Source organism: Cebus imitator, unplaced genomic scaffold, assembly GCF_001604975.1.
Source record: "Cebus imitator isolate Cc_AM_T3 unplaced genomic scaffold, Cebus_imitator-1.0 Scaffold25, whole genome shotgun sequence".
Taxonomy (NCBI): domain Eukaryota; kingdom Metazoa; phylum Chordata; class Mammalia; order Primates; family Cebidae; genus Cebus; species Cebus imitator.
In genome coordinates this window covers 6,817,930-6,830,944 of record NW_016107340.1, presented here as the reverse complement: position 1 = coordinate 6,830,944, position 13,015 = coordinate 6,817,930, and the positions used below count along the sequence as shown (strand labels likewise).

The 13,015-nt window shown below is 45.5% G+C and overlaps 1 pseudogene; it reads left to right on the top strand.

Moving 5' to 3' along the window:
* The window catches only part of LOC108300236, a 47,487-nt pseudogene that overhangs the window by 33,409 nt on the left and 1,063 nt on the right, over positions 1-13,015 (top strand).

The following is a 13,015-nucleotide window of genomic DNA, read 5'->3' as shown; positions in this document are numbered from 1 at the left end:
TATGATTTTTTTTTTTTTTTTAGACTAGGTCTCACTCTGTTGTCATGGTTGGAGTGCAGTGGTGTGATCTCGGCTTACTGCCACATTGACCTCCTGGGTTCAAGTGACCCTCCTGCCTCTCAGCCCCACAAAGCGCTGTGATGGCTTAATGCCACCGTGCCTGGCTGATCTGTGAATTTTAAGTGCATGATTCACTGGCTTCTAGTTTATTCACAGAGTTGTGCATGTCTCACCACAATCGATTTTAAAATGTTTTTATCATCCTCAAATGAAACCCTGCAGCTGCCAGCCTGCCTGCTGTGTCCTGCTCTGGACATTTGATGTAAATGGAAGCATAGAACACGTGGCCTCTGAGCCAGGCTTTGTTACTTAGCACAGCATTCTTGTAGTGGGTCTCAGGACTCTATTCCTTGTTAGGGCTGAATTGGCTGTAGATCTTCAGCTCATGTCATCCTGAAGCTGGTGGGGGATCGCTGGGCCTCTGGCTGCTGCACTAGGGGAGGGGGGCTCCTGGCCTCAGGGCAGGCTAAGCTGGGGCTCTAGGCATCCGGATGCCCAGCAGGCATTGGGCTCCCACTGTGGTGGGTGGAGCTGACCCCACTCACCCTGCCTTTGGGGCTGCTTCTCCCCAGACCATGCCCTGGTGGCCAGGACCCAGCATACGATGACCTTCGACAGCCAGATGTGGGACCTCAGCACCCAGTGTGGCAGCATCTTGCTGGCCCAAGACTTTGTTCACAACACATTCTCCCTGATGCTGAGTTGGACAGACTCAGAGCCCATGGTCCTGACCGTGGAGCTGAAGTGCATGACCCTCATCTTCTACCCCATCCTTCAGGTGAGGAGGAGAGGCCCGAGCTTCCCCCGAGACCTGTGCCTGTGGCAGGTCACCTGGGGGAACGGCACTTTCAAGCTTGTCCCCTGGCTGTGGGTCAGCCCTCCTGCCCACCCCTCTGGCCCACAGGCCTACAATCTGTATAACTCCTCCCTGCCGGGGGAGAGCTGTCCAGACCTCCAGCTGCCTCCTGCCATGACAAAGAGGATGTCCCCAGGATTGAGCTGGCCAGAGAGGACGGGGTCTCCATCTCCTGTGATGTGCCCACCAGCCTCTGCAGCCTGACTGTGGACCTCTGGCACCATAGTAAGTCTGGGCCCCGGTGGGGTTGGCCCTACCACCAAGAGCCTGTTCGGGATGCACCATTCTCAGCTTCCAGTGCGAGCGGTGACTGGCTGCAGAGCCGAGCCTCTGCTGGCCTTGTCTTTAGCATTGCAGCATGTTACTGACCTTGCGTCCAGATGATCACTGAGGCTCAGGGCTTTCTGTCCCCATTCCTGGGATACACGGCTTCAGGGTGGAGTTGGGCTTTCTGTCCCCATTCCTGGGATACACGGCTTCAGGGTGGAGTTGGGCCTTCTGTGGTCCCTCTGCCAAGGAACACAAAGGAAGGGCCTGGATTTCAACCACTCGAGCTGAGGATGTGGGGAGGGAACTGGGGGACACATGCTGTCCTCTGTCCCTGTGCTTTCTCTCCCTCCTCTCATGAGGGTTTGGAGCCAGGGCCCTGGGCTCTGGGAGTCCGGGGTGGAGGTGGCAGGGTTCTACCACTCCTCGGTGTGCCTCAGGCTCATCTCACACACAGGTCCCCTGGGGGAGGATCACGGGCTCTCAGAACCTCCTCAGCTTCTCTCCTCCCCACAAGCATATCTGCTGGCCTTCTGGGCACCAACGACAATGAAGCAGGCAATGAGCTGATATTGCTGTGGCCCGCAGCCTGGAGGAGCTCAGCCTGGCCTGGCAGGTGAGCAGGTGTACCTGCCCACCCTCCAGCTGAGGCTCTTCAGGGCTGCTTGCTGCAGAGTCCCATGAGAGGCAGGTAGCCTGCTGGCTCTGCAGAGGACTTTTCAGGCCCAGGGTTTGGGGGAGTCTTCTGCTGAGGCTGATGTATGTGGGGGAGCCACATGGTCCAGCAGGAGGCCTGAGTCTTGTGTCTATCTCACCAGGTGGATGGTGACTGCAGGGCCACCGAGAAGACGCAGCAGGCCTGCCCAGGACAGAGCCCCACCTGCCGGGCCTTCTTACAGGACCCGCGCTCCAGCTTGCTTCCGGGTGGTAAGAGTGAGCCTGGCCCATAGGGCACAGAGAGCCCTTTCCCTGATCTACCTAGGCCCCTCCTCCATGCCAATCCCCAGGGTAAGGACAGTGACTGGGTGGCCCTGATTTCAGGTGAACCCTGCACCATTTCTTAGCCTGTGTGTGCAGGACCCCTGTGGCACCCAGGAACTCCAACCTGCCTGTGCCCTGGCTGCTGCCTACATCCACCTATGTCCCCACAGCTTTGTGCCCCTGACCCCTCCTCCACAGTGTGGTAAGCTGCCCCAGCCAGCTGGCATTCTGACCCCTGCCTGGCATCTGCCTTCTAGCCTGGAGGGAAAACCTGTGTCTCTCTCTCTTGCCAGGGAGGACAAATACTTAATTGTCATTCAAGGAGCTAAGAGTCAAAACAAAACATTTACGGCCTGACACAGTTTGGATGTGTATCCCCTCCAAATCTCATGTTTGTTAGAGGGGGTGCATCCCTCATGGATGGCTTAGCACCCTCCATTTGGTGAAGTGTGAGTTCTTGCTCTATATTCACATGAGAACAGTTTGTTGATAAAGAACCTGGCCCCTCCTCTCTCTCTTTGCACCCACTCTTGTTTCTGCCATGACTGTAAGCTTCCTGAGGCCTCACCAGAAGGCAAGCAGATGCTGGAGCTGTGCTTATACAGCCTATAGAACTGAGTCAATTATATCTCTTATTTATGAACTGCCCAGGCTGGAGTGTAGTGGTGCAATCTCACCTCACTGCAATTTCCACCCTCCCAGGTTCCAGCAATACTCCTGCCTCAGCCTCCCAAAAATACAGGCATCTATTTTTGTAGAGATGGGGTTTGGCCATGTTGGTCATGAATTCCTGACCTTGGGTGATCTGCCTGCCTTGGCCTCCAATGTGCTGGGATGACAGGCATGAGTCACTGTGCTCAGCCTCATTAGGGATTTGAATGTACACCACTGTTTAGGGAAGATGCTCAGCCCCTGTTTTCCTTCTGCTCTCATACCACAACCATCATCAACACAGAAGATGACTTCTGTGAGCAAATGTGTAGGGTTTGTCCTCACTACCGGAGTGTCCCTCTACTTCAGTTCTAACACTAGCTACCTTGAGATAACATCAGAGCCCACATGGTGAGAGATTCTTCAGCCAGTGCTGCATATGATTGCCACAGCCAAAACCCCACTCAAAGGGCATTTAAGTCAGTGGCAATAAGAGGAGTGGTCTTCCAAGAGCTTCAGATGCCAGAATTAGTGGCTGCCATTCACAGACATTTAAAATTTAATGAATTCAACAGAAGAGACAATCAATTGGAAAATATGACAAATGGAGGATGAAATGAGAGGATCCAACGTGTCTCCAAGAAATTCCAGGCCAGGTGTGGTGGCTCATCCTTGTAATCCCTGCACTTTGGGAGGCCAAGATGAGTAGATCACCTAAGGTCAGGAGTTCGAGACCAGCCTGGCCAACATAGTGAAACTCTGTCTCTACTAAAAATACAGAGATTAGCCAGGCATGGTGATGTACGCCTGTAATTCCAGCTACTAAGGAGGCTGAGGCAGGAGAAACGCTTGAACCTAGGAGGTTCAGGTTGCAGTGAGCTGAGATCTCGCCACTGCACTCCAGCCTGGTGGCAGGGAGTCTGTCTCAAGAAAAATTCCAGAATGAAAACAGAAACAGGACACAGGATGCATAATCCCCAATACAATAAATCCATCCATACCTAGACCCAGCAAAACAAAATTGCAGAAAAGACAAAGAAAAGGTCCTAAAAGCAACCGAGGAGGGTAGAAAGAAGGAAGAACATGTTCACAATTGCTGTCCCACCAGCAGCAACAGAAGACAGTGGAATAAGAGAAAATAAGCATGAGGTTAGAATTTATACCCAGCTCAACTATTACTTAATGAAATAACCTCTCAGCACTGATCTGCCTAGAGATATCTTTACCACAAATGGACACTTACTCAAGGGATACATCCACTTGAGTAACTGTCTGCTTTCCTGCTACAGCAGCAGAGTATTTGCAAGACGGACCATATTTTTGCTCTCTGAAAGACTCTATTAGGAAAATGGAAAGATAAGCTACAGATTGGGGAAAAATGTTTACAAACCACCTATCAGACCAAAGACTCATCTACAGAGACTCATCTCTAGAATGTATAAAGAACTCAAAGCTCAGAGGGAGGCCAGGTGCAGTGGCTCACACTTGTACTCCTAGCACTTCGGGAGGCTGAGGTGAGCTGGCTTGAATCCAGGAGGTCAAGGCTGCAGTGAGCCATCGTCACACTCCTGGCTGTGTGACAGAGTGAGACCTTGTCTCACAAAATAAAACCTCCAAAGTAAAAACTGAGAAATAAACACATGAACAATGTTTACAATCCCAGCCATAGAGAAACAAGGTAGCGCTACACACCTGAGCTCCAGTGATTTCTGGCATGGGTTGGTGAGTTCCAAGGACCCTGCAGCATAAAGCATTAGTTGAACATCCAAATGGCCAGGTTGTGATTTCAGCATCCACTTATGAGTGTACTATAAAAAGTACCATTCTAGTACCAAAAAGGTTGTGGCTTCTGAGAATAGAGGGCAAGTGCTGGCAAAGCTAGGCTTAGAGGCAGGAATTAATGTCACTGTCTACCAACCAGATGTTCTCAGGAAGCAGCCTTGGACTCATGAAGTGCCAAGATAGGAAGTGGTGTGGCTCCACAGGAAGCTTGGAGAATCTGTGAATCAAGCAGAAGCATTCATTGTTTTGACCGTGTAAATACAAAACTGGAGATAAGAACATCTGGGAGGATAAGCAACTCAGAAGATTTATAGCCACAGGGTAACAATGGACTATTATCTGCAGTTAAGGTCCTCTCCCTTCCTCTTAGGGTTTATTTATTTTTTTGAGACAGAGTCTTGCTCTGTTGCTCAGGTTGGGGTGCAGTGGCACAATCTCAGCTCACTGCAACCTCCGCCTCCCAGGTTCCAGCAATTCTCTTGCCTCAGCCTCCCGAGGAGCTGGGATTACAGGCACATGCCACCATGCCCAGCTAATTTTTTTGTGTTTTTTGTGGAGACGGGGTTTCACCATGTTGACCAGGATGGTCTCAAACATTGGACCTTGTGATCTGCCTGCCTTGGCCTCCCAAAGTGCTGGGAGTACATGTGTGAGCCACAGGTTATAAGTCACAAAATGAAGGTATTTTATGAACTCTCATAAGAAAAAGAGGAAGAAATTAACACACTTTTTACTATTTTTTTGAGATAGGGTCTTGCTCTGTCCTCCAGGCTGGAGTACAGTGGAGCAGCCTTCCAAGTAGCTGGGATTAGAGGCATCTGCCACCATGTTTTTGTATTTTTAGAAGAGATGGGGTTTCACCATGTTGGCCAGGCTGATCTGAAATTCCTGACCTCATGTGATCCTCCCACCTCGCACCTGACCAGAGAAATTCTCAGATAAACAAAAGCTGAGAGAGTTCATTACATTTGGACCTGCCCTGCAAGAAATGCTAAAGAGAGTCCTTCAAGTCAAAACAAAAGGATGCTATGTAGAAATTTGAAGCCACATATAAAGACCTTTATTATTGTAATTTTGATTCATGTCTCTGACTTTAATTATTTTATTGGATTTCAAAGAGATGAGTAACCATAAGTCTATGTGAAATATATAATTTATTTATTTATTTTTTTTTTTTTTTTTTTGAGATGGAGTTTCGCTCTTGTTACCCAGGCTGGAGTGCAATGGCGCGATCTCGGCTCACCGCAACCTCCGCCTCCTGGGTTCAGGCAATTCTCCTGCCTCAGCCTCCTGAGTAGCTGGGATTACAGGCACGCACCACCATGCCCAGCTAATTTTTTGTATTTTTAGTAGAGACGGGGTTTCACCATGTTGACCAGGATGGTCTCGATCTCTTGACCTCGTGATCCACCCACCTCGGCCTCCCAAAGTGCTGGGATTACAGGCTTGAGCCACCGCGCCCGGCCCTATATAACTTATTTTTAAAAATTAGGCATGGTGGTATGTACCTGTAGTCTCAGCTATGGAGGATCCCTTAAGTCCAGGGGCTTGAGGTTACAATGAGCTATGACAGTGTCCTGCACTCCAGCCTGGGTGACAGAGTGAGACCCTCTCTCTAAAATATACTTCGTGACATCAACAACATAGGAGGGGGCAGAGCTGTCAAGGAGTAGAGTATTTGTATGTGATTGAACTTAGTTTAAAATCGATTGCTATAACTTCAGGATATTTTGTGTAATCCTCATTTGTAATTACAAAGAAAATATCTATAGAATGTTCACAAAAGAAAATGAGAAGGGATTCTAAATGTGTCACACAAAAAAATCAATTAAACACAAAGGAAGGCAGAAGGAAGGAAATGAGAGAGAAAACAAACTATAAGCCATGCAGAAACAATCCACAGCGTGGCACCGGGAGGCCCCAAAAATGGCGTGCTGGAGTCCTCCCAGAGCAACTGCTCACTGAGCCCTTTGGTGTGGGCCTCATGGCACAGTCACCCACCAGGCTAGTGAGTTAGGTCAGATGATAATCTTTAAAAATGCAAATGAATTCCACATTCGAAAGACTGTAAGAGACTTACACATAAGTTGAAAGTAAAGGGATGAAAAAAGATACTCCATGCAAATGGTAACCAAAAAAAAAGGAGCAGCTAGACTAATATCAGACTAAATAGACTGAAGGTCAAAAGCTTTTATAAGAGATAATAACAGTCAATTCACCAAAAAGATGTAACAGTTATAAATGTGCATGCAACACACCTCAGAGCTCCTAAATATATGAAGCAAACAGAATGAAAGGAGAAACAGACAGTTCTACGATAATTGTAGGAGATTGCAACACCTCACTTTGTTTTTTTGGTTTTTTTTTGTTTGTTTGTTTGTTTTTGAGACAGACTTCTCTCTCTGTTGCCCAAGCTGGAGTGCAGTGGCATGATACAGGTCACTGCAACCTCCTGGATTCAAGTGATTCCCATGTCTTGGCCTCAGAGTAGCTGGGATTACAGGTGTATGCCACCAAGCCCCAGCTATTTTTAGTAGATACAGGGGGTCACCATGTTGGCCAGACTGGTATCAAACTCCTGACCTCAAGTGATCAACCCCCTCAGCCTCCCAAAGTGCTGGGATTACAGGCATGAGCCACTGTGCCTGGCCTAATAACTCTTTCAATAATGGATACAACACCCAGACAGAAGATCAAGGAGGAAACAGGGCTTGAACAATATTATAGATGAATTGGATCTACCAGACCTACACAGATGACTTCACCCAACAGCAGAATACACATTCTTCAAAGTACATGTGGAATGTTCTCTGGGAAAGACCATATATTAGGCCTCAAAGCAAGATTTAAAACATTTTAAATGACTAAAATCATAACAGAAGGAAAACCAGAATATCCACAAATCTATGGGAACTAAACAACATACTACAAAACTTATGGATCAAAGAAAAATAATAAGGAAAATTAGAAATATTTTGAGACAAAACAACTTATCAAATCTTATGGGATACAGCAAAAGCAGTGCTAGAAGGGAAATTTATAGCTGTGCATGCTTACATTAAAGAAAGCTGGCCGGGGGCGGTGGCTCACACCTGTAATCCCAGCACTTTGGGAGGCTAAGGCAGGCAGATAACCTGATGTCAGGAGTTCAAGACCAGCCTGGCTAACATGGTGAAACCCTGTGTCTACCAAAAACATACAAATTAGCCAGGCATGGTGGCAAGTGCCTATAATCGCAGCTACTTGGGAGGCTAAGGCAGGAGAATCACTTGAACCCATGAGGAGGAGTTTGCAGTGGGCCAAGATTGTACCAATACACTCCAGCCTGGGCAGCACAGCTAGACTCCGTTGCCCTCAGCCACCACAAAATAAATAAATAAAAGCAGCAGCCAGGCCTAGTGACACTGTTCTATAATCCCAGCTGCTTGGAAGGCTGAGGCCAGGAGATTGCTTGAGCCCAGGAGTTTGAGACTAGCTAAAGCAATGTGGCAAGACCCTCTGTCAAAAGAAAAAGGAAAAGCTCTCAAACCAAAATCCTAACTTTGTACCTTAAATTATTAGAAAAAGAACAGCCTAAACCCAAAGCTAGGAGAAGGAAGGAAATAATGAAGGTTAGAACAGAAATAAATGAAATAGAAGATTGAAAAGCAGACCTGTAACTACGAAGGAGATTGAATCAGTGACCAAAAGCTTGACAAGAAAGAAAAGTACAAGAACACATGGCTTCGTGGGTGACTTGTACCAAACATTTAAAGAATCAATACCAATCCTACTCACCTTCTTCCAAAATACTGAGGTAAGAATACCTCCAAACTCATTCTGTGAGGCCAGCATTACTGATACCAAAGGCGGACAACGCAGCAGAAGAACGGACCACTATCCCTGACCGATACACATGCAAAAGTTCTCAAGAAAATACTAATAAGGAGAATTCAACAGCATCATAGAAGGATTATACAACATGATCAAGTGAGATTTATTCCTGGAATCCAAAGGTGGTTACCGTATAAACATCAATGTAAGATATCACATTAACAGAATGAAAGAAAAAACACGCATGACTATTTGTTTCAATTAGTACAAAAAAGCATTTAACAAAGTTTAATATCCTTTCATGATTAAAAACGTACTCACTGAAAATAGAAACAATCTCAATGTAATAAAGGTCATATGAACAACCCCCAGCTAACATCATTCTCAATGATGAAAGACAAAATTTTCCAAGATGAGGAATAAAACAGTGATACCTGCTTTCATAATTCTGCAAATCCTAGCCAGAGCTATTAAGGAAGAAAGGAAAAAGAAGAGGCATCCAAATTGGAAGGGAAGAAGTAAAATTTTCTCTGTTAACAAATGACATGATCATCTTTGTAGAAAATCCTGAAGACAGCATGAAAAAAACTGCTAGAATTAATAATTTGTCCAAGTTTCAGGATTGTGAAATCAACATACAAAAGTCAGTTGCATTTCTACACACTAACAGTCAACAATCCAAGAAGGAAATTAAGAAAACAGTTCCTGCTGGGCTTGGTTGTGGAAGCCTATAGTCCTAGCTACTTGGGAAGCTGAGGCAGGAGGATAGCTTGAGCCTGGGAGGTTAAAGCTGTCCATTTTTATAATGATTATGCCTGTGAATAGCCACTGTACTCCAGCCTGGGCAACATAGTGAGACACCATCTTGGAAAAAAAAAGAAAAAAGTCGGTTTACAATAGCATCAAAAAGAATAAAATAGGAATAAACTCAACCAGGAGGCAAAGACTTTGGCAGGATTTAGAGTTGCAGAGACCAGTTGTGTAACAAATGTAAAGACATCTCATATTTATTGATCTACAGGTTTAGTGTAATTAATCTCAAAATCTCAGTGACATTTTTTCTTCAATTATAGAAAAAATCCATCCTTATAAATTGTGTAAAGTTTATATGCAATCTCAAGATCCCAAATGGCCAAAGCAATCTTGAAAAGGAATAACAAAGTAGGAAGTCTTTTACTTCCCAATTTCAAAATGTATTATTAAATGCTACAGTGGTCAAAAGTGTGGTATGGCAGTAAAGACCTACAGAGACCAGTGGAATGGAATACAGAGTGCAGAAGGAAACCCTTACACATACGGTCAAATAAGTTCAATAAGGATGCCAAGACTATTCAATCAGAGAAGGGACAGTCTTTCAACAAATGGTGTGGGAAAACTAGCTATCCACAGGCAAAAGAATGAAGTTAAACCCTTACCTTATACCATATTTAAAAAAGAAAACCTCAGTAATGAATCAAAGACCTAAGTGCAAGATCTAAAACTATACAACTCTTGTTTTTTTGAGATGAAGTCTTGCTCTGTCACCCAGGCTGGAGTGCAGTGACATGATCTTGGCTCACTGCAACCTCCAGCTCCCAGGTTCAAGCAATTCTCTGCCTCAGCCTGCCAAGTAGCTGGGAATACAGGCACCCACCACCACACCCAGCTAATTTTTGTATTTTACATAGAGATGGGATTTTACCATCTTGGTCAGGCTGGTCTTGAACTCCTGACCTCGTGATTCACCTGCTTCAGCCTCCCAAAGTGTTGGGATTACAGGCGTGAGCCACCATGCCCAGCCAACAACTCTTAAAACATAGGAGAGCTTCCTTTGGCAATGATTTCTTGGATATGATGCCAAAGGCACAAACAACAAAAGGAAAAGTAGACAAATTGGATTGCATAGGACACTATTAACAGAGTGAAAAGGCAACCAACAGAATGACAGTACAGATGTGCAAATTCTATGTTAAAGAGTTCCCATCTAGAATATGTAAAGCACTCTCACAGTGCAACAACAAAAACCCAACTAACACAGTTCAAAAATGTGCACAGGACTTGAATAGACAGTCCTCCAAATAAGAGCTACAAATGGCCAATAAGCACATAAAAAGATGCTCACCACCACTAATTATTAGGGAAACTCAAACCAAAACCATGTGGAGAGGCTGGGCATGGTGGCTCATGCCTGTAATCCCAGCACTCTGTAAGGCAGAGGTGGGCGGATCACTTGAGGTCAGGAGTTCAAGACCAGCCTCGCCAACATGGTGACACATCTCTACTAAAAATATAAAAATTAGCTGGGTGTGGTGGTGCAGGCCTGTAATCCCAGCTACTCAGGAGGCTCAGGGATAAGAATCACTTGAACCCAGGAGGCAGAGGTTGCAGTGAGCCAAGATTGAACCACTGCACTCCAGCCTGGGTGACAGAGCAAGACTCTGTCTCAAAACAAAGAATTATCATATAATCCAGCATTTCCACTTCTGGGTATGTACCCCCTAAAATTGAAAGGGCCTCACATATTTATACACTGATGTTCATAGCAGCATTGTTGAGAGCAAACTCTGACATGTGTGAGAAATCATATTGTTTGCTGAGAAATCCTACTGAGAGCAGCAGCAAGGAAAACCTAGTCAGCCCCCTACAGCAGAAAACTGCTCAAAGCACTATAAAACAGTAACCAATATAAATATGTCTCACACCAGATGAATTAGTTCTTTGAACACAGGATATGTGACCCTTTCCTTTGTTCCCTCATAATGAGTGCTTTCTAGTTTGCCTTTAACCTATAGTAAACATACACTAGCTGCCTGGTTAGTTTACCTTTAACCAGTGAAAGAACACGGCATCCACTTGTAAAACTTGTCACTGGAAAGTCAAAAATAAATACATAGGTCAGTCTGCTCTGGACTCCCATCTGGAAATGCTATGGGACCCCTGGTGCTCCACTCTGAACCCACCTTTTGCCATCTATTTCTGTGTCTGTTTCTTTTTTTTAGAGAGTCTTGGTCTGTTGTCAGGCTGGAGTGCAGTGGTGCAATCTCAGCTCATTGCAACCTCCGACTCCCTGGTTCAAGCGATTCTCCTGCCTTAGCCTCCCAAGTAGCTGGGATTACAGGCATGCACCACCAAGCCCAGCTAATTTTTATACTTTTAGAAGAGATGGGGTTTCACTATGTTGGCCAGGATGGTCTTGATCTCCTGACTTCATGATCCTCCCTCCTCGGCCTCCCAAAGTGCTGGATTACTGGTGTAAGCCACTGTGCCTGGCCTGTGTGTCTGTTTCTTAATTCCTTCAATGCCACCTGGGTTGCTCCGTGGCTGAGCAGGTCTTGGCACAGCGTTATTCACAGCAGCCAAAAGATAGCAGCAACCCGAGTGTCTACCGAAAGATAAATGTGGTCTCTCCATACAGTCAAACATTATTCAGCCTTAAAAAGGAAGGAAATTCTGACACACGCTAGCACATGGATGAACCTTGAGGATGTTATGCAAAGTAAAATAAGCCAGTCACAAAAAGAGAAATACTGTATGATTCCACTTATATGAAGGACCTAAAGTAATCAGATTCACAGAGACAGAAAGAGTCGTGGCGGCCAGGAGCTGGGAGAGAGCAATAATGGCTTATTCGATGGGGACAGAGTTTCAGTTTGGCAGGATTTAGTGAGTTCCAGAGTTTGGCTACACAAAAATATGAATGTACTTGCAATGAAATATGTACTTTAAAATGGTTCTGGTAAATTTTTTGTGTTTTACCACATTGAAAATTTTAGACATTGGAAATGTATATTTATTGAGCACCTCTGTGCTGGGCATGATGATATGATTATGAACACCGTAGTTATAAAAACCACTCTTAGGGAGGTAAAATTCTAAATGTAAAAACTAGCACAGACAGACAATAATAGACACAGACCTACAGGACTCAGATAGTAGGCTTATTAGACAGAGATTATAGATTTCAGAAGGGAACCAGAAATTATTAAAATTACTAATCACTAAATTTGTAGTTCAGTAATTAATTTAGCCAATTAACTAATTTACTAATTACTGAAAATTACATACTGAAAAAGAACCAGAATGTAGTAGAAAGAGATGGCAGAAAAGGCTACGTAAAGTCCATCTTTTAGACAGTGCTCTTAGCAGATGAGGGAAAGAAGGGCACTTCCTGGCCAGGCGTGGTGGCTCATGCCTGTAGTCCCAGCTACTCAGGAGGCTGAGGCAGGGGAATTACTTGAACCCAGCAGGCAGAGGTTGCAGTGAGCCAATATTGCACCACTGCACTCCAGCCTGGGCAACAGAGCGAGACTCCATCTCAAAAATATAAACAGCAGGGTGCAGTGGCTCACGCCTGTAATCCTAGCACTTTCGGAGACTGAGGGGGGCCGATCACTTGAGATCAAGAGTTGGAGACCAGCCTGGCCATACCCATCTCTATTAAAAATACAAAAATTAGCTGGGTGTGGTGGCAGGCATCTGTAATCTCAGCTGCTCAGGAGCCTGAGGCAGAATTGCTTGATCCCGAAGGCAGAGGTTGCAGTGATCCACTGCACTCCAGCCTGGGTGACAGGGTGAGACTCCATCTCAAAAAAAAATTAAATAAATCCCATATTTTAAACAGTTCTC